Below are 20,523 nucleotides of genomic sequence, written 5' to 3' on the forward strand. Positions count from 1 at the left end.
TTATTCAACCTTTCTCAATTTCTTTGTATTTGTGATGCGATCAAGCAAAATCAGTCGGAACTCGGAAATATTGATTTTGAGATATAGCCATAATTATAAAGGAAATATTTCCTTTTGTTTCCTTTTGTTTCGGAAACTCATTAATTGCTCATATCTTTGGAACAGGTTGTTCAATTTCAATGGGGTTTTCTGCAAAATCCAGATTTGTCAATGCTTTTTACTATCATATAAGAAACTGAAAATTTAATATTTCCGAGTTCCGACTGATTTTGCTTGATCGCATCACATTTTACAAATAAATACTATCTTGAGTAGATAGTGGAAAAACTAACAAGCAAACAAATAAACAAACAAACAAAAAACATCAAAACAAACTTTGCTAACAGATGTTTTCTAAATTTGTGAAATATTTTCTGCTATTTTATTAGGCCCGCAATGCTATCTTCAGAAGATCGCCGTTTGCGAGCGAGTTGGGAGAAAATGATGTAGATCGTAAATGATGCAGGTCGTAAGTGGCTCGCGGGTGTTCACAGAAGATGATGGATGTCGCAACGGGTGATTTGCAAATTGCACCGTAAATGGTATCTTGAGTAGATAAAAAACAGACAGACAAACAGACAGACAGACAAACATGAAATATAAAAAATATAACAAATGATCTTTCTGACTCGTCTCATGCTAAGTCTTATGATTTCCGTCTTTTTTGTATTATGTAGGTTAAAAATGCTATCATCAGTAGATAGGCCTTACAAAATATATTCAACCTTTCTCAATTTCTTTGTATTTTACAAATAAATACTATCTTGAGTAGATAGCGGAAAAACTTACAAGCAAGCAAATAAACAAAACAAAAAAAAACAAACAAAAAACATCAAAACAACTAACAGACGTTTTCTAAATTTGTGAAATATTTTCTGTTTTTTATTAGGCCCGCAATGCTACCTTCAGAAGATAGCCGTTTGCGAGCGCGTTGCGAGAAAATGATGCAGATCGTAAATGATGCAGGTCGTAAGTGGGCTCGCGCGTGTCCACAGAAGATGATGGATGTCGCAACGAGTGATTTGCAAATTGCACCGTAAATGGTATCTTGAGTAGATAAAAAACAGACAGACAAACAGACAGACAAACATGAAATATAAAAAAATATACCAAATGATCTTGCTGACTCGTCTCATGCTAAGTCTTATGATTTCCTTCTTTTTTGTATTAGGGAACAAACCAAAAGATCGATGACGTCCGATAAACGAAACTAGTTTCGTTCAGGGGGGAGGGGGTAAAAATATTCGATTACGTTTTACAAAAAAATATCGGTCTGAAGAATGTGTCATTATTATTATTATGTCAAAATTTTCAACATTTCTTTATTACGTTTCTGGCATGGAGGGAGGGGGGTCGGCTGAGAAACGAAACTAGTTACGTTTATAGGACATCATCGATATTTTGGTTTGTTCCCTAAGTGGGCTCGCGCGTGTTCGCAGAAGATGATGGAAATTGGGTGATTTGCAAATTGCACCGTAAATGGTATCGTGAGTAGATAAAAACAAACAAACAAACAAACAAACATGAAAAATAAAAGAATATACCAAATGATCTTTCTGACTCGTCTCATGCTAAGTCTTATGATTTCTTTCTTTTTTGTATTATTTCATAACAATGCTATTATTTGCAACTTTTTCATGTATGTTGGATGCACTGTCAGATGTCTGATGAGTGCCACTGTAATGAAAGTGTTATTCCAATAAAATTTGATTGATATCATCAGTAGATAGGCCTAACAAAATTATATTCAACCTTTCTCAATTTCTTTGTATTTTTACAAAATAAATACTATCTTGAGTTGATAGCGGAAAAACTAACAAGCAAACAAATAAACAGACAAACAAAAAACATCGAAACAAACTTTGCTAACAGACGTTTTCTAAATTTGTGAAATATTTTCCGTTTTTTTATTAGGCCCGCAATGTCCGTTTGCGAGCGCGTTGCGAGAAAATTATGCAGATCGTAAATGATGCAGGTCGTAAGTGGGCTCGCGCGTGTTCACAGAAGATGATGGATGTCGTAACGGTTGATTTGCAAATTGCACCGTAAATGGTATTTTGAGTAGATAAAAAACAAACAAACAGACAGACAAACAAACAAACATGATGTATAAGAAAATATACCACATGATCTTTCTGACTCGTCTCATGCTAAGTCTTATGATTTCCTTCTTTTTTGTATTATTTCATTAGGTTTAAAAATGCTATCATCAGTAGATAGGCCTTACAAAATATATTCAACCTTTCTCAATTTCTTTGTATTTTACAAATAAATACTATCTTGAGTAGATAGCGGAAAAACTAACAAGCAAGCAAATAAACAAACAAACAAACAAACAAACAAAAAACATCAAAACAAATTAGGCTAACAGACGTTTTCTAAATTTGTGAAATATTTTCTGTTGTTTTATTAGGTCAGCGATGCTATCTTCAGAAGATAGCCGTTTGCGAGCGCGTTGCGAGAAAATGATGCAGATCGTAAATGATGCAGGTGGTAAGTGGGCTCGCGCGTGTCCACAGAAGATGATGGATGCCGCAACGAGTGATTTGCAAATTGCACCGTAAATGGTATCTTGAGTAGATCAAAAACAGACAGACAAACAAACAGACAGACAGACAAACATGAAATATAAAAAAATATACCAAATGATCTTTCTGACTCGTCTCATGCTAAGTCTGATGATTTCCTTCTTTTTTGTATTATTTCATTAGGTTTAAAAATGCTATCATCAGTAGATAGGCCTTACAAAATATATTCAACCTTTCTCAATTTCTTTGTATTTTACAAATAAATACTATCTTGAGTAGATAGCGGAAAAACTAACAAGCAAACAAATAAACAGACAAACAAAAAACATCAAAACAAACTTGGCTAATAGACGTTTTCTAAATTTGTGAAATATTTCCTGTTGTTTTATTAGGCCCGCGATGCTATATCTTCAGAAGAACAGCCGTTTGTGAACGCGTTGCGAGAAAATGATGCAGATCGTAAATGATGCAGGTCGTAAGTGTGCTCGCGCGTGTTCACAGAAGATGATGGATGTCGCAACGGGTGATTTGCAAATTGCACCGTAAATGGTATCTTGAGTAGAACAAAAAAACAAACAAACAAACAGACAGACAAACAAACCAACATGAAATATAAGAAAATATACCAAATGATCTTTCTGACTCGTCTCATGCTAAGTCTTATGATTTCCTTCTTTTTTGTATTATTTCATTAGGTTTAAAAATGCTATCATCAGTAAATAGGCCTAACAAATAATATTCAACCTTTTTCAATTTCTTTGCATTTTACAAATAAATACTATATTGAGTAGGCCTAGATAGCGGAAAAACTAAAAAGCAAACAAATAAACAGACAAACAAAAAACATCAAAACAAACTTTGCTAACAGACATTTTCTTAATTTGTGAAATATTTTTTGTTTTTTTGTTAGGCCCGCAATGCTATCTTCAGAAGATAGCCGTTTGCGAGCGCGTTGCGAGAAAATGATGCAGATCGTAAATGATGCAGGTCGTAAGTGGGCACGCGCGTGTTCACAGAAGATGATGGATGGCGCAACGGGTGATTTCCAATTGCACCGTAAATGGTATCTTGAGTAGATAAAAAACAAACAAACAGACAGACAAATAAACATGAAATATAAAAAAAATATACCAAATGATCTTTCTGACTCGTCTCATGCTATAAGTCTTATGATTTCCTTCTTTTTTGTATTATTTCATTAGGTTTAACAATGCTATCATCAGTATATAGATAGGCCTAACAAAATATATTCAACCTTTCTCAATTTCTTTGTATTAAACAAATAAATACTATCTTGAGTAGATAGCTGAAACACTAACAAGCAAACAAATAAACAGACAAACAAAAAACATCAAAACAAACTTTGCCAACAGACGTTTTCTAAATGTGTGAAAATGATCTTTCTGACTAGTCTCATGCTAAATCTTATGATTTCCTTCTTTTTTGTATTATTTCATTAGGTTTAAAATTGCTATCATCAGTAGATAGGCCTAACAAATAATATTCAACCGTTTTCAATTTCTTTGTATTTTACAAACAAATACTATCTTGAGTAGGCCTAGATAGCGGAAAAACTAACAAGTAAACAAATAAACAGACAAACAAAAAACATCAAAACAAACTTTGGGTTAATAAGACTTATGTTCCACCAAATTTTACAAATAAATACTATCTTGAGTAGATAGCGGAAAAACTAATAACTTTTGCCTTTTGCCTTTTTTTTTTTTTTTTTTTTTTTTTTGCCAAAAATTCACAAACTTTCAAGTATGGCAAGCTATTCGATCCAAAAAGCGTTAGTGCAATTGAAAGAGATGAAATTGGCATTTTGGGGAGGAAATTTCCAATGTTATCTGGTTGACCCGATAGCTTACAATTTCTTTCATCAATATATGACCACAAATATTTTTTGGAAAAAATGATTGGGGTCTTGGAGTCTGCCCATTCCCCCTCCCTTAATAGTTGCAGCTATAAAATACATTTGCCAGACAGTCCCTTTGTCATTTTAGAACGCTTCGTCTTCTGCTGAAATGTAAATCAAGTGATGTTCCCATTATTTAGGGGTTCATTCATATATATTCAACCTTTCTCAATTTCTTTGTATTTTACAAATAAATACTATCTTGAGTAGATAGCGGAAAAACTAACAAGCAAACAAACAAACAAACAAAAAACATCAAAACAAACTTTGCTAACAGACGTTTTCTAAATTTGTGAAATATTTTCTGGTTTTTTTTAGTAGGCCCGCAATGCCCGTTTGCGAGCGCGTTGCGAGAAAATGATGCAGATCGTAAATGATGCAGGTCGTAAGTGGGCTCGCGCGTGTTCACAGAAGATGATGGATGTCGCAACGGGTGATTTGCTAATTGCACCGTAAATGGTATCTTGAGTAGATAAAAACAAACAAACAAACAGACAGACAGACAGACAGACAGACAGACAGACAGACAAACATGAAATATAAAAAATATACCAAATGATCTTTCTGACTCGTCTTATGCTAAGTCGTATGATTTCCTTTTTTTTTATTATTTCATTAGGTTTAAAAATGATATCATCAGTAGGCCTAGTAAAATATATTCAACCTTTCTCAATTTCTTTATATTTTACAAATAAATACTATCTTGGGCAGATAGCGGAAAAACTAACAAGCAAACAAAATAAACAGACAAACAAAAAACATCAAAACATCAAAACAAATTTGGCTAACAGACGTTTTCTAAATTTGTGAAATATTGTCTGTTGTTTTATTAGGCCCGCAATGCTATCTTCAGAAGATAGCCGTTGGCGAGCGCATTACGAGAAAATTATGCAGATCGTAAATGATGCAGGTCGTAAGTGGGCTCGCGCGTGTTCACAGAAGATGATGCATGTCGCAACGAGTGATTTGCAAATTGCACCGTAAATGGTATCTTGAGTAGATAAAAAACAAACAAACAGACAGACAAACAAACATGAAATATAAAAAAATATACCAAATGATCTTGCTGACTCGTCTCATGCTAAATTTTATGAATTTCTTCTTTTTTGTATTATTTCATAAGGTTTAATTTAGGGATTCAATCATGTTTCACCGTTGTTCATCACCGGACGCGAGTTGTTAAACGGTGATGAACAACGGTGAAACATGATTGAATCCCTTTCAACAACGAAAAGAAGCTAAATATCGTATAATTCACGATTATTTTACGAGGCATGTCAGTTAATCATTACCACTCAGCCTTACAAAAACTTCGATGATTTCTCTTTTGATATCAGCAATAAAACTACAGAATAAAACGGCAATGTTTAGCCGCTACCTGAAAAATACTGAATTCAACTTGTGAGATGGCGCATCACCAAATCACTCCACGATTTATGTACCAGTGAAATTCGGTTAAAATAGTCCACCGCTTATTTGAGCTTGTTGCAGCTTTATTTTCAAAAAGTATAGTCAAAATTTGCCCATTTTCAGCTCATTTGCTTCCGACAAGTGTCTACATGACGAAATATGAGAAAAAGTCCCGATGTTTTATTTCAGAGATGGAGTTTTGGCGCGAATTTGGACAATGTCCGGTTTCGAAAATTGAGTGATTTTTTAAGGTTAAATTTACACACTTTTTCTTTGCGGCAAAATAGCAAAAAAAGTAGATGGTCACCAATATGTTCTGTTAAAAGAAAAATATTCTATACATGATTAGCTTTAATTTGATACCAAACTTGATAGCTGAGTTACGTTTTTGAACTGCTGAGCGCGATCCAAAAGTGCGTCTTTCCCTGTGTATTTCAATGGCGCGTCTAATGGTGGTGCGCTCTCGTAAGCTGGCATACGCACAAAGGTTCCAGGCATGACGAATTTTACGCGCTCTCGCGTAACGCGTAGTCTCGCTCGCGTTCGCGTATACGCTACAGTAAAAGTGTGGGTTCATCACGGTTTAACAACGGTTGGCTCCTGTACAAAGGTATAGGAAGAGTTGTTGAAAATGCTATCATCAGTAGGTAGGCCTAACAAAATATATTCAACCTTTCTCAATTTCTTTGTATTTTACAAATAAATACTATCTTGAGTAGATAGCGGAAAAACTAACAACTTTTGCCTTTTGCCTTTTTTTTTTTTTTTTTTTTTTTTTTTTTGCCAAAATTCACAAACTTTCAAGTATGGCAAGCTATTCGATCCAAAAAGCGTTAGTGCAATTGAAAGAGATGAAATTGGCATTTTGGGGAGGAAATTTCCAATGTTATCTGGTTGACCCGATAGCTTACAATTTCTTTCATCAATATATGACCACAAATATTTTTTGGAAAAAATGATTGGCGTCTTGAGTCTGCCCATTCCCCTCCCTTAATAGTTGCAGCTATAAAATACATTTGCCAGGCAGTCCCTTTGTCATTTTAGAACGCTTCGTCTTCTGCTGAAATGTAAATCAAGTGATGTTCCCATTATTTAGGGGTTCATTCATATATTTTCATGACTAAACGATTGTTTACGCCCGAGGGCTTTAGCCCGAGGGCATAAACAACGTTTAGTCATGAAAATATATGAATGAACACCGTTCATACATACGTAACATTTTGCGGGCTGTTCTTTTCCTGCACAACTAAAAAATATCGTCATTTTAGACTAAAAACTACCAATTTCTTATCCTTTTAAAAGTTTTTCCATTGCTAATTGTAGGAAAACGTTTATGCTGGTTTCATACTACCCTGCCGCTTGCCGCTGAGCGGCGTGGCGCACGCGTATTGCAGACAAACGGACACAATCAAGGCTTGTCATTGGTTGAAACGCCCTGCCGCTTGCCGCAGCGGCAAGCGGCAAGAAAGTATGCTGGAGGCTTTACTTGCTCAGCCCACCGTGTTTGGACGCGCGTGAACATCGCGTACATCATTCGCGTTTTGCGTAAATAACTCGCGAGCATACGCGCGTATATCCTACTCGCGAGCGTTCATCGGTTCCGACGCGGCTTGTTTACGACCAGAAAGCAGGGCATAAACGTTGTTTATGCCCGCCTATCGACCAATCACGCATGCTGTTATATAACGCGTATGTATGAATTAGGGGTTCATTCATAGGATTGAGGGCATGATCGCTGTTTATGCCCGAGGCGTGAGCCGAGGGCATAAACAGCGATCATGCCTGAAATCCTATGAATGAACCCCGTTCATACATACCCAACATTCTTAGCAATTCAATACAGATGAAAATAATAAGGGTTTACAAGTTTAAATAACATTTCCATACCGTTTTCCTTCATAAATTGGAAGAAAATGAGTAGGCCTACTTGCAGGAAGCAGCTCGTCTCATGAGGTCAACGGCCGCATAGACATACCACCTAGACCTATTACTGCCCATCCTTTACCACAGCGGGAGGTGAAGCCCCGTATCCAAGGTGATATTGACGGATTGACGGGGTTACTAGGCGCGGAGAAATATCGCATATATGTTTGACGCACTCGTTTGCGTGATTACTGCGCCGTTATCGCCGCGTCAAATGCAACATGTTCCATAGACGCGAACATACCTGCTTGTTTGCGTCCGGGTATGCGTCCTTGTCAAATTCGTTGCTAAGCAGTGTCGGCTTCACTACGCGAGTCAAAGTCATTGGTCTAGGTTCTCGTTTGTCTGGGAACGGCCGGGAGTCAACGCGTGATGCGCGTCATCTTTTGCGCTCCGCGTGAGATGGGCGCGGTGACATGCGCGTGTACGCAACACTAGCAAATCGTGGACCGTGTTAATTGGGTTCCAACGCTGCGTGACGCAGCTTGTTTATGCCCTGCGTACTGGTCATAAACGGTATTTATGACCAGCAAAAAAGAGCGCAAATCCAATCAGAAACGTCGTTATATCGTGAGTATGTATGAACATACTTTCATAACAATGTTCACTTGATATTTCTGGAATATTAACATAATTGCCGCAGCTCAAAATAGCCATTTGCCAGGCAGTCCCTTTGTCATTATGTGATGCGATCAAGCAAAATCAGTCGGAACTCGGAAATATTGATTTTGAGATAAAGGTTAACAAAGAATACATTTCCTTTTGTTTCCTGTTGTTTTGGAAACTCTTTAATTTTGCTTGATCGCATCACATATTTGAACGCTTTGTTCACTTGATATTTCCGGAATGATTTTCATAATGCAGCTATAAAATAGCCATTTGCAAGGCAGTTCTTTTTGTTATAGAAAACACAGAAATAGGTTATAGATACTCACAGAAACAGGTAATAGATAACGATAAATAAGAAACTGAGCAAAAGTATAAAAAAATACAAACATAAACTTTTCTCTAAAAAAAATTAAAAAGAAAGATGCACGTCAGATCGGACAATCCAAAGCTTATTCACACGACACAGATGACGAATACAAGAAAAATATTTGCATTTGGTTCATTGAGATAACCTGCTATCCTCATTACATTCGCAGTAAATGGGGATCAGACGAAGAAGAAAAAAAAATGGGCCTATACGAAAATCTCCTCCAAAGAGTATCGACGCACATCAATGAGATCAATGGTATTTTGTTGGCAAAAGTCAATCTTGACATCGTAATACCGAGATGGCATTTAGTCAATCGTAACATCATATATAGTATTTTGTTGGTTCAGCTCAGTCAAAGTTCCCGTGCTTTGTATTCTGTGAATTCTATACATATTCATGAGGGAGTTGCATGCATAGGCGTATGGAGTGTTGCGAGTGTTCGTGTTTACGCGATTGGCCTTCGCGATTGACTTTCTTTATCGAGTGATGCGGGGACTTTGGCTGTTTGTGGTTAGTCTGTACCTCATACGATGCCTCGAATGATTCAGACTACAATTTCTAAATTCGTAAATTAATGAGGATCGGAATACAAAGTATTATAGTCTCTGTTACAACATTACTGTGATAAGCTTAGTTATTGTTTTATATATTATAGATTTTATATAGCTTTTTTTTTTATATAGTAGAGCTTAACTATAAAGGGAGAGCCCCCATTTTTGATGGGTATAGTCTCCCGGAATTTTGAGGTGGTGGGTCTTTGGAAACTGACGGCGTACTAGTAAAAGAGAGTCTTTTGAGGCTGCGAACAAGTTAAAGGGGGTCTTTTAGAGCTGCGAACAGGGTCTTTCTTGGATTTCTGGTTGAAAATCGCCTGAAAAAAACCCAGAAATGTGAGCAATTTAGGGGCCTTTTAGAGGTGAAATTATCAAAATCAAGGTCTTTCGTAGCTCTATTTTGGTCAAATTTAGGTAGTCTTTTGGAGCTACGAAATCCAAAAAGGGTAGTCTTTCCGGGGGAGCATACTAGTATGGTCATTTGTGTCCCCGGGAACGTCCGGCATGCTTTTTATTGGCTAAGCTAGCCTGGCTTGTCTATTTTGCATAGGTCTGGTGAAACACTTGGTGTTTCCATGGACCCAAGTGTCCATTACGGACAAACCAAAACAATACATAACCGAAAACAAACCAAAACCACAATCATCAACAGTGGACTTCGGGTGTATATATAAATGCGCTTTTATAAATGCGCACGTGACATCTACAAGTCGCCATACCGTGTTCAACGATGTAAGGTACCCGGATGTGCACAAATTCCACACGCAAAAGTATGGGCGAAAATGACAGGTTACAAGGAAAATTGGTTTTGCAAAATAGTGGCATTGATTGCAAAGGGCAAAATAATTTGACCCGAAAGATAAACTCTTTATTTGGATTTTCCATTACGGACAAAAAAAAAATTATGACGGAAAAGCTAGATATAGCTGATTTAAAAAGTTATATTTCATTATTTCCGTGCTAAATGGGCGTGGCAATTGGCCATATTGATGACGAAATGTGATTCTTACTGGCATTAAGGTCAGAACTGGGTAGCTGCCGATGATGTTATTTGATAATGTTTGCACGTAGGGAACTTAGGGAGCTGTCATTTTCTTCGGAAGGAAGGGGTTATGGATTTATTTATTTGGGAGTCAAGATAAGTATCCCCCCCGTAGTGCCGCCAATGAACATAACTCTGACCCTAATTTTAACTCTAATTATAACGTAAATTGAGGAAACTATAACTTTAGCCCTTTTCGGTATAATGACCCTCTCAAACTAATAGGCTAGATGTCCCCGCCCGACCTCCTCAACTCTAACTTACTCATTCGCTCGCAAATGGACAAAAAACAAATTCAAAATGTGTTTTTAAGCACCTTTTTTTGTCTCCCATGCTAAATCGGTAATATGTACACCCTTTGTCACCCTTTGACGTACAATTTAGAGTATAAACACGTAGATGACTGTACATGATCTAATCATCCCGGCTGGAAGATGTTGAGGAAGACTCGTATACTATACATCACGCTCATACGTTATATGACAATTTGACGTACAATCACGTATGTGATGCATGGTTTGAGGTTTATTCAGCTAGTAAGTTAGATCTCGTCATACACATTATTGTCATGGTATTATATTGTAATTGTATACGTCAATTTTGTTCAGTTTGATTCAACCGGCTTATAAAGTTTTACTTTACACGGAAGGGGAAAGTTAGCAAAAAACAATTAATTTATGAGTGTAAAAGGGGGAGGGGTGGTTTTGGTGGAAGGGGGGACAAATAATATTTATAAAATTATAAGTAAGGCGAGAAAGAGAGAAACCCTGTTCTACGGGCGAACGGACCTTTCAAGTAGGGTCGGTCGGTCGGTTGGTATTTTTCTAAAAAAATTTTAAATAAACCAAAAAATCACAAAAATGTGTAAATAAATTTCAATTTGAGAAAATACAAAAAAAAAATTGTCCTGAAATTTCCGAAATTTGGGGTCGGCATCCATTTGTACAGGGAAAAAAATTGTTTCCCAATTTGTTCAAAATAGAACAGGGTTTTCGTTTTCGTAAATAAATAAATAAATAAATAAATAAATATTTCGCTCCTATATTTTATAGTTGAGCACTTTATCTAGTGATGGTTTCACTATAATTTCTTAGTATAAATAAATAAATAAATAAATAAATAAATAAATAAATAAATAAATAAATAAATAAATAAATAAATAAATAAATAAATAAATAAAAAAATAAATAAATAAACATTAGTTATGTTTGTACATAGGGGGTGCTGTGCAATAATCATGATCCTTTGATATCCATGATTTATCCTTGCAAATTTATAGCATCGAACCTCCAGCCAATGTTCCTTGCCAGAAACAAGGTCACAACTGTAGCCACTCCTTCAATGGTCGCCATTTCAGTGATTGACAGTGATGTAATGCAAATATGGCGCTGGCCATCTGGTCACGTGCGCATTTATAAAAGCGCATTTATATATACAACCGAAGTCTACTGATCAAGATACACAAACAAGGCCTTGCAAAGGTATTCATAAGATATTTTGTAAACTGATTGATCTTTGGAACTCTTATACTTCCATGACTTCTTTACTAAACCCATTAAAGCCATATTATAACATTTGCTGAGGAGGACGCCCTCACTGATTTTTTTAATTCATTTTTTACACGATTACAGTATATTGTACTTAAACCAATTATACCCTGCAAAAATCAAGACTTTAGGTGCTGTAGTTTTGTCAAAATCCGAGATTTTGAATAAAACGACGGAACCGGCGTTTCATTATTTCGATGGAATTATTAGTCGAACGCATACACGATGTTCATAACACACAGTACGTACACCGCGTGCGGGACGGTGATCTACACAACAAAGGGTCGTACCATAACATGACCGAAGGAGTGATACGTTTTGGCGACATATGCGCTGGAAGTAAATTCCAATTTTCTTTGCTTTGCCGTAGTTGTTCGGCTCAAAAATAAAAGGGATATATCTGACAGTAAAAGCTAACATTTTATGGCAAAGAAATGCTAATCTATTTTGTATGAAAATGTTATAATATGGCTTTAAGTCAAATCAGTCCATTTTTATGACTGACTTGATCAATCATATTTGTCAGGAATTGACCCTAGCTAATATTTTAAAATAATAAAGTACTTTCTATGATTATCTAGTTTGATGTACCATCTAAGTGATTGTCGTAATTTGTTAATGAGCACTTACTTTCAGTTTGCCAGGTCAAACCAACAATTAAGTGCAGTAGAGTAAACAAAACGATCACGCAGCACGTGAACTTTAGATATTGTAAATAAATATGCATATTATAATTGAAGACAGAGATAAAAAAAAACCACGTGAAATCATGTACTCTACTTAAAAAATCTATTTAAAAAGTGCAAAATACAGGTCAACATTGAAAAAGAAGCATTTTAAACAATTATATTTTTGAAAGGCATTATCCCGCACAGGCTGAATGACTGACTTCATTTGCGTAAACGAGTGGCTTATCCTATAGTATATTAGTACTCGAGAATCCTTGATGACACCCCATTTGAAACAATAACATTTTTCACGGCTGAGTACACGCCTTGTGAATGTAGTGGGGTCTCAAAAAGAATTTGCCAAATTGACCATTATTCTGTGCAGCAAGCTGCAATCCCATAACTTCACAATCTGGGACCTAATGCAATCCTCCAAGATGACACCGCTCGCCCACATAGCCACGGTAGTCAACGACTACCTACAGAATATGGGAATAGAGTCAAAATGGCCTGCCATCAGGTTAGACCCGGGGGCTAGACCTCAACCCGATTGAACACTTGTGGGACCAGCTTGATCGTGCTGTGCGTGCCAGAGAAGCACATATGCAACCACATTGAATGACCTGCGAGGAATCCTTGTTGAAGAATGGAATCCCATCCCACAGTAACATGTAACCAGGTCGGAGAGCAGCATGAGGAGAAGGTGCCTGACTATTGTGGCTGCCTGTGGTTTTTCCATCCGCTATTGAGGTTAGTGGCTAGCTTTGTTTGAGCACAGAATAATGGCCAATTTGGCAAATTCTGTTTGAGACCCCACTACATTCACAAGGCATGTACTCAGCCGTGAAAATGTTGTTGTTTCAAATAGGGTGTCATTTTTCATCAGGTTCACCGTCGCAAAATAAGCGCTGTCTGACCACATATTAACATCCTCAAGGTCAAGGGAGCATTTTAATAACAAATGACGGTGTTCGACAAATTCAACAAATTTACTGTTGTTTCATAGATTCAGCACATTCTTCTTTTGAGTCACCACCATACACCTTTCATTTACAGCAAAAAATTATTACCATATCCAATTTTAATAACGGTTAATTGGATATGGATTGCCACAATTATAGGAAACCTTTTTGTGCTTTTTTCACCAACGAAATGAATGATTTAATTAGTCAAATTCTTAGAATTTGTTTGCAGAATGTGTATGTTTAAAATATAAATCGCTGTATAGCACCAAAATTAATGCATTGTTTTTCCAAAGCTAGTGATTAAAAAAAATCAAACAGGTCCAATGAACGTTGCACAGCGCATGATCAACTGGTGGTGCGTGACTCAGACATTTTAACGTTCCTAACAGTGGGGGTAAATAGCCGTGAAAACGTCGGTTAATTATTTTCACGCAAAGACTGTTTCGAGGCAATAATTTAGTAGCTTTTAGCTAGGCAACACAATAAAGGAATCATTTGAAGTAAGATTGGAGAGATACAATGGCTTGCCTAACACGAGCTATCAGGTGGTGCAGTTACTTCCTTATTTTAGCTATACAAGTTGCGTTTATGTTCAAATCCGTAACTAGCGCCGATTCCACAAAAAAAGATGTTCTCTGTTACTCTTCGACCATAACGCACTGGGTACCTCACACAAAAGCGCCAAATCCGAAAAGGGGATTTGCTACTCTTGATAATGCTACTGCATGCGATATTTCATGTCCTTTGCACTGCGTCTGTATTCTTGGTAATAACTCGATGATCAACCAATGTCAGGATTTTATAGAAGAGATTGAAATAGCTTTTCCAGCAGATGTGACAATTTTGTTCTTAGCGAACCATTCTTTAAATGGCATAAACCAGTTTGCTTTTACCGAGTTGGGTGACACTCTGCAGGAGCTATATTTGAATAACAACAGCCTAACTGATCTTCAAGCAGGTGCGTTTGAAGGTCTGAGTAATGTCAAACGGTTGTACTTGTACAATAATGCCATCAGATATCTTCATCCTGGAGCTTTTGCGGGACTGGATGCATTGCTGGCACTGTATCTTCCGTCGAATGAGTTACAAGAACTACAACCTGGGCCGTTCTATGGATTGCCACCGCAATTGGAAATCTTAGACCTACGCGGCAATGCATTACACTCTATATCAGCATTACGTTTAAACTTGACGCGATTGACCCTATGGGGGAACAACTTGACAGAATTACAACCAGGAGTGTTTGGTGGAATAAGACGTCTTCAGGTCTTGGATCTCGACTATAATAGACTAACAGGCCTGCCATCCGGGTTGTTTGATGGATTAATCAATCTTGAGAAGATTGATTTAGATTACAACGAAATCCGGACCATTGACTTGCACGTATTTACCGGGCTATCTAAGGTACGGAAATTGAAATTGAATCACAATGTGATTGAAGAACTACAACCTGGAGTATTTGATGGAATGGAACAGCTTCAGTCCTTGGATCTGGATAATAATAGACTTACTGGGTTGCCATCCGGTTTGTTTGATGGATTAGTCAATCTAGAGGAGATGGATTTAGACTACAACGAAATCCGGACCATTGACTTACATGTGTTTACCGGATTATCTAAGGTACTGAAATTGGACTTGGATCACAATGTGATTGAAGAACTACAACCTGATGTGTTCAAAGGAATGACTGACCTTTTGGAACTTGAATTGGACGGTAACCGGCTGAAAGTAATCCCTGCAGATTTATTTGAAGGACTTATAAGGCTTCACAGATTATCTATTGCAGATAACATGCTTTCGAACATGGATCCAAATACATTAGATGGATTAGGAAATTTGACGGATCTTCATATGTCAAAAAATCTTTTTAGTGAGTTGCATTATTCTGTATTTCGGAAATTATCTAACTTGCGAGTACTTTTATTAGATCGTAATAATCTTGGTAGTTTAGATGACGATATATTTCATGATCTTTTCCATCTCGAAGCATTATACATTCAACAAAATCAACTAACACATCTACCCCCTAATATTTTTCAAGATATGCATGAGCTAAAAGTTCTCGACATCTCAAGAAACAATTTAAACAGTTTGCCATTTCAAATCTTTCAGAACATTGGCTTGCTTAGCACTCTATATTTGACCCAAAATCCACTTCTGTCGATACAAAACAGGGTATTCGAAAATTTCACCAAATTTACGACAATATATGTAGATAAATTTGCGACCTGTTGTTTCATAGATTCTGCGCATTGTTCATTTGAGTCACCACCATCCCCCTTTATTTCTTGCAAACGTTTATTGCCATATGCGATTCTAAGAGCGGTGAATTGGATATTGGGGATTGCCACAATTATAGGAAATCTTTGTGTTCTTTTTTCTAGGTGTAGGCAAAGTCATACGAAAGGATACGTCCAAGTTTTGTTAATTTCAAACCTATCCATGTCAGACCTACTTATGGGTATTTACATGATCATTTTAGGGTGTGCTGACGTGAAATATAAAGATTTCTTTCCGTCGCATTCAGATTCTTGGCGTCAAAGTATTCTGTGCAGGTTAGCCGGAGCTTTGTCGATACTGTCAAGCGAAGCTTCAGTATTCTTTATAACCCTCATCAGCATCGATCGATTCATGGGTGTCAAATATCCATTTTCGGACATTCGGCTGCGCAAAACCTCGTCCAAGATAGTTGTCATTATCCTGTGGCTTGTTGCTGCCTTCATCAGTATCGCGTCAGTTTTAATACCAGTGATCGAGCCTAAACTTTATGACGTTTCGGAGATTTGCGTGGGGTTACCAATATCAAGAGTCAATTCTTATGTTATAGAAGAAAAGGTAATTGAACCGAATTACACGAGTGTCTTTCAAGAAGAACGAAACATTGGTCGAGTCTTACAAGCTAAGATTGTCGACAGTAGATCATCTATGTTCTTTTCAATTGCCATATTCACTGTTCTTAATCTTATTTGTTTCATTATCGTTATGCTCTGCTATGTGAGTATTTTTATCACCGCAAAGCAGACGTCACACAAAGCTGGCCGGACCAGAGCAGTAGATGAAGAAATCAGAATGGCAATCAAAATGGCGGGTATCGTTTTCTCTGATTTCTGCTGTTGGATGATTATAGTTGTTTTATCTATTCTTGTACAGAGTGGGGCAGTCACAATTGACCCTGTTGCCTATGCCTGGATTGCAACATTTATTTTACCAATAAATTCATGCATCAATCCGTTTCTTTATACACTGATTACTATGATTTCAGATCATGTCCGGCGCGAAAATAAATCAAGTGCTTCAGAAGAGACAAAGACACGCCGAAGTAACAATGATTCCTCTCAGTCAGATGTAAAAATACAAACGTGAAAAAAAAAATTACGGTATAATATATATTAATTGGTTATTCTAAATTGATAGCTGTAGATCAGCCAAGACTCTCATAACGTTGGTTGTATAAGCGTATTTATTGGATTGTCACATGCTGTGGCTAATATTGTTATCATTTCCAGATTTCAGTATTTAACCTCAGAACCAAAACAAAAAAATTGTAAACCAGAAACGGTCGAACAGAAAACTACACTCAAATGTATTTGCTCTTTGAGGTTAGCTTGCACAACGCACATTTGGCGTGTTATAATGGTCATAGCGTACCGTATATCGCTTATCTAAACAGCGTTCGTGACCTGCTCTTTTGGCAATGTACTCTGCCACCCGTCTTCCCATGCCGATGACCAAGTCCTGGATGTCAGTCTGAGGTATGCGTGCCCAGTTTCTCTAATGCCTTGTGGTTAAGGCTTTCAACGTTACATGAAGCAAAGGACAAATTTCTGGGCTATGGACTCAAAATTGTCCCACGAGTGCTCTGTTGGGGAAACATCCTGTGCCCTAGCAGGTCAGGGGAAACAGTCAAAACTACTGCAAAAGTCCAAACACACCGGTACCGATCTGCGTGCCGATCGGCCGCTGGTAAATAAGCTTAATATTTTGCTTACCTAATTTTATTGGAGGATTTCTGTTCAAATTTAGATTTATATTATTCTAATTTTTATTTTTAACACTTCATAACATTTTGTTTGAAATTCATAAAACGTCAAATTCGCGTGTTATTATCCATCGGTAATCTCGGCAAAGTAACTGCAGCAGACGCCATTTCCACGGTAAACGCATCTGCAAAATTGCCATTGTGTAGCATAGTGCTACGTCTGAAGGAACGGTGACGCGCGGATCGAGATACCGTGTGGTTAGAAGGGGTGCAGAAGTTTTTACTACTTCCCCGTGTGCGCGTAAATGCACAGGCGCGTTATTAACCAATAATAAAGTATTATAAACTCTAAAAACATCAAAGATACAGGCGAACTGAAATATTGCCAGCATTTAAAAAGAACGCAAGTTCTTTCTCTTAAAACATATATCAAAATATTTTCTTGCACTTTGCGTAATGTGTGGCGTGCGTTTATGTGAATTTACGAGGGCGTAAGTTGGAACTTTATTGACACGCGCAATAACAAAAACCCATATTTTTTGCCATTTATAAATCGAGCAAAATATAGTACTTTCTTCTAATACTGTCAAATTCGGCATTAATGTCATTCGAGTCATTCTCGTTGCTTAAGACAGGTGGTTTTCATTTGAATGAATCAGTCGTTATACTATTTATTATGTTATTGATTTACCATGTGTAAGATGTAAATTTACTATGTATCAATATGTATTACAGTATTTTATAATTGTATGAGGGCCTGCTTGGAAAGCAGTGCTTGACACTGAAGTGGAATTACCCTCAATAAAGAAAGATTATTATTATTATTATTATTAAGTATGTTCACATTATTTTCTAATGTTTTGGGGGCGCCCGCTACGGCGAGGCCCCCTTATATTTGGCATGACTATGTAAAAAGCTTCTAATTTCGGTCTTGCTAGATTTACTTCGCAACTGTTTTGCTTAAAAGTATGCCCAGCTTAGAAATAAAAACACAACTTGCTTGGTTTGATTTTGATTTTATTACTGCTTACTAATATGCATTGAATGCAAGTAAAGTAGTTCTATATACAGCGGGAATTAACGCTTGAAATACGAAATTTATAAAATTGCCTTTATGTCTTTTAAAAACGCTTTTGAATAGATGGCGCTATTACGATTGCAGAGTAGGACTATGATCCAGGTGAAGAGGGACATGATTTGATGCGGCATTGATCCAAAAAGTTGTTTTGTCGATCAAGGAACCAGGAACTTCATCGATAAACATGGTTTTTTATTTTAAAACAAAAAACAAAAAAAAAACAAAAAACAGGGATGGTCTCTTATCCCTGGAAAATCTAGCGCGGTAGTTGCAATTGACATTTGTTGTAAGTGTTATTTAAAACATTTACCTTTACAAAAATCCTTAAAATCCCGTGCGTATAGGCTTGGCATCTTTGTTTGAAATACAAAATTATTCACAAAACAAGTTTGAATCAAACTTCGCCTTTAAAATTAGGTTATATTGATCAAATTTCCCAATCATAGTGCATTGTAGGAATGCCTTTAAGCCTCCTCTGAGTTTGAATACTCTTAAAATATCCGCAGCGACATTGTCAGGTATTACAACCGACAGTTATATCATAATATAGAAAACAATCCTTAAGAAGCAAACCTATATATATTCTAAATAAAATAATTCTGCTCCAACAACCCTCCAAAACATGATTTCCTAACAATAGTAACCGAAATGATTAGGCCTAGATCTTTATTCCTTTTAATTGAAACCAACCTCTTCCATCCCATGCAGTACGATATTTCACCTCTCTCTCTCTCCCCCTCTCTCTCTCTCTCTCTCCCTCTCTCTCTCTCTCTCTCTCTCTCTCTCTCTCTCTCTCTCTCTCTCTCTCTCTCTCTCTCTTTCTTTGCTTACTACGAGGAGGTATCAAAAGTTTTATAAATCGCCCAGAAGTGAAAGAGCTATATCAATGAAATTTTGTCAGTGCAATCACTGGTCCTTATGTACACTATGGTGCAAGAATGGTCTCATAAGTATCGTATGTTAATGTTACATTATTGTTTTAAAGAAAAAAACTGTATACAAACGATTACATTTCAGCCCCGGGGTGGCACTTCAATATGAAATGGACCCGGGGCCACTTGTATTTCAAGGTGGACACCATGCTCGTTTTAAAAAAAAGTAAAAAGGGTTGTTTTTCAGCATTGGGTAAGTACAGCGCTGTACCTGTTAAGGGTGTCAAAAACGCCAAAAATCAGGAAAAGTGTATACTTTTCCAAGCAAAATACTTGCTTAGGGTACCAAAGTTTAATGGCAAAATGTTTGGCTTCTATCAGAACAAATCATAGGGTAAAACCCCCGGGGTAAAACCACAGAATTGATTCTGTGGGTAAAACATTAAGAAACATCAAACTACTTATATTAAACAAGAACCCAGCAAACACAAAACGTTTTCGACAGCATACGCAAAAGGTTATAAAAGGTTGTCAGAAAACGTTTAAATGTCGGGTTATATATAAAGGGTATATTAAGGGCATAAAACGTTTTCATAACATTAAAAAAACATTTTTTGATAATCAACTGCTCAGCAAACACAAAATGTTTTACAGAAAACGTTTAAATGTCGGGTTATATAAAGGGTATAAAATGTTTTTATAACATTCCAAAAACATTTTTGAAAACTTGATACAAAACATTCTAAACAAAATGTTATTTTGGGGTTGAAAAAATATATTTTGCCAAAAATGTTTGCCCAAAATATTTGCAATAACGTTTTAAAAACGTTTGCATGACCTTTATATAACCCGACATTTAAATGTTATTAAAATGTTTTGCAAAATGCAATTTAAGAACATTTGGAAAAAACGTTTGCAAAAATAGTTTACATTAACATTTTGAAAACATTTTAAAAATATTGTTGTAGTCTGTTTTCATACCAAACGTTTTAATGACCTTTATATAACCCGACATTTTAAT

This window comes from Amphiura filiformis, chromosome 2 (genome assembly GCF_039555335.1).
Source record: "Amphiura filiformis chromosome 2, Afil_fr2py, whole genome shotgun sequence".
NCBI classification, from domain to species: Eukaryota; Metazoa; Echinodermata; class Ophiuroidea; order Amphilepidida; family Amphiuridae; genus Amphiura; species Amphiura filiformis.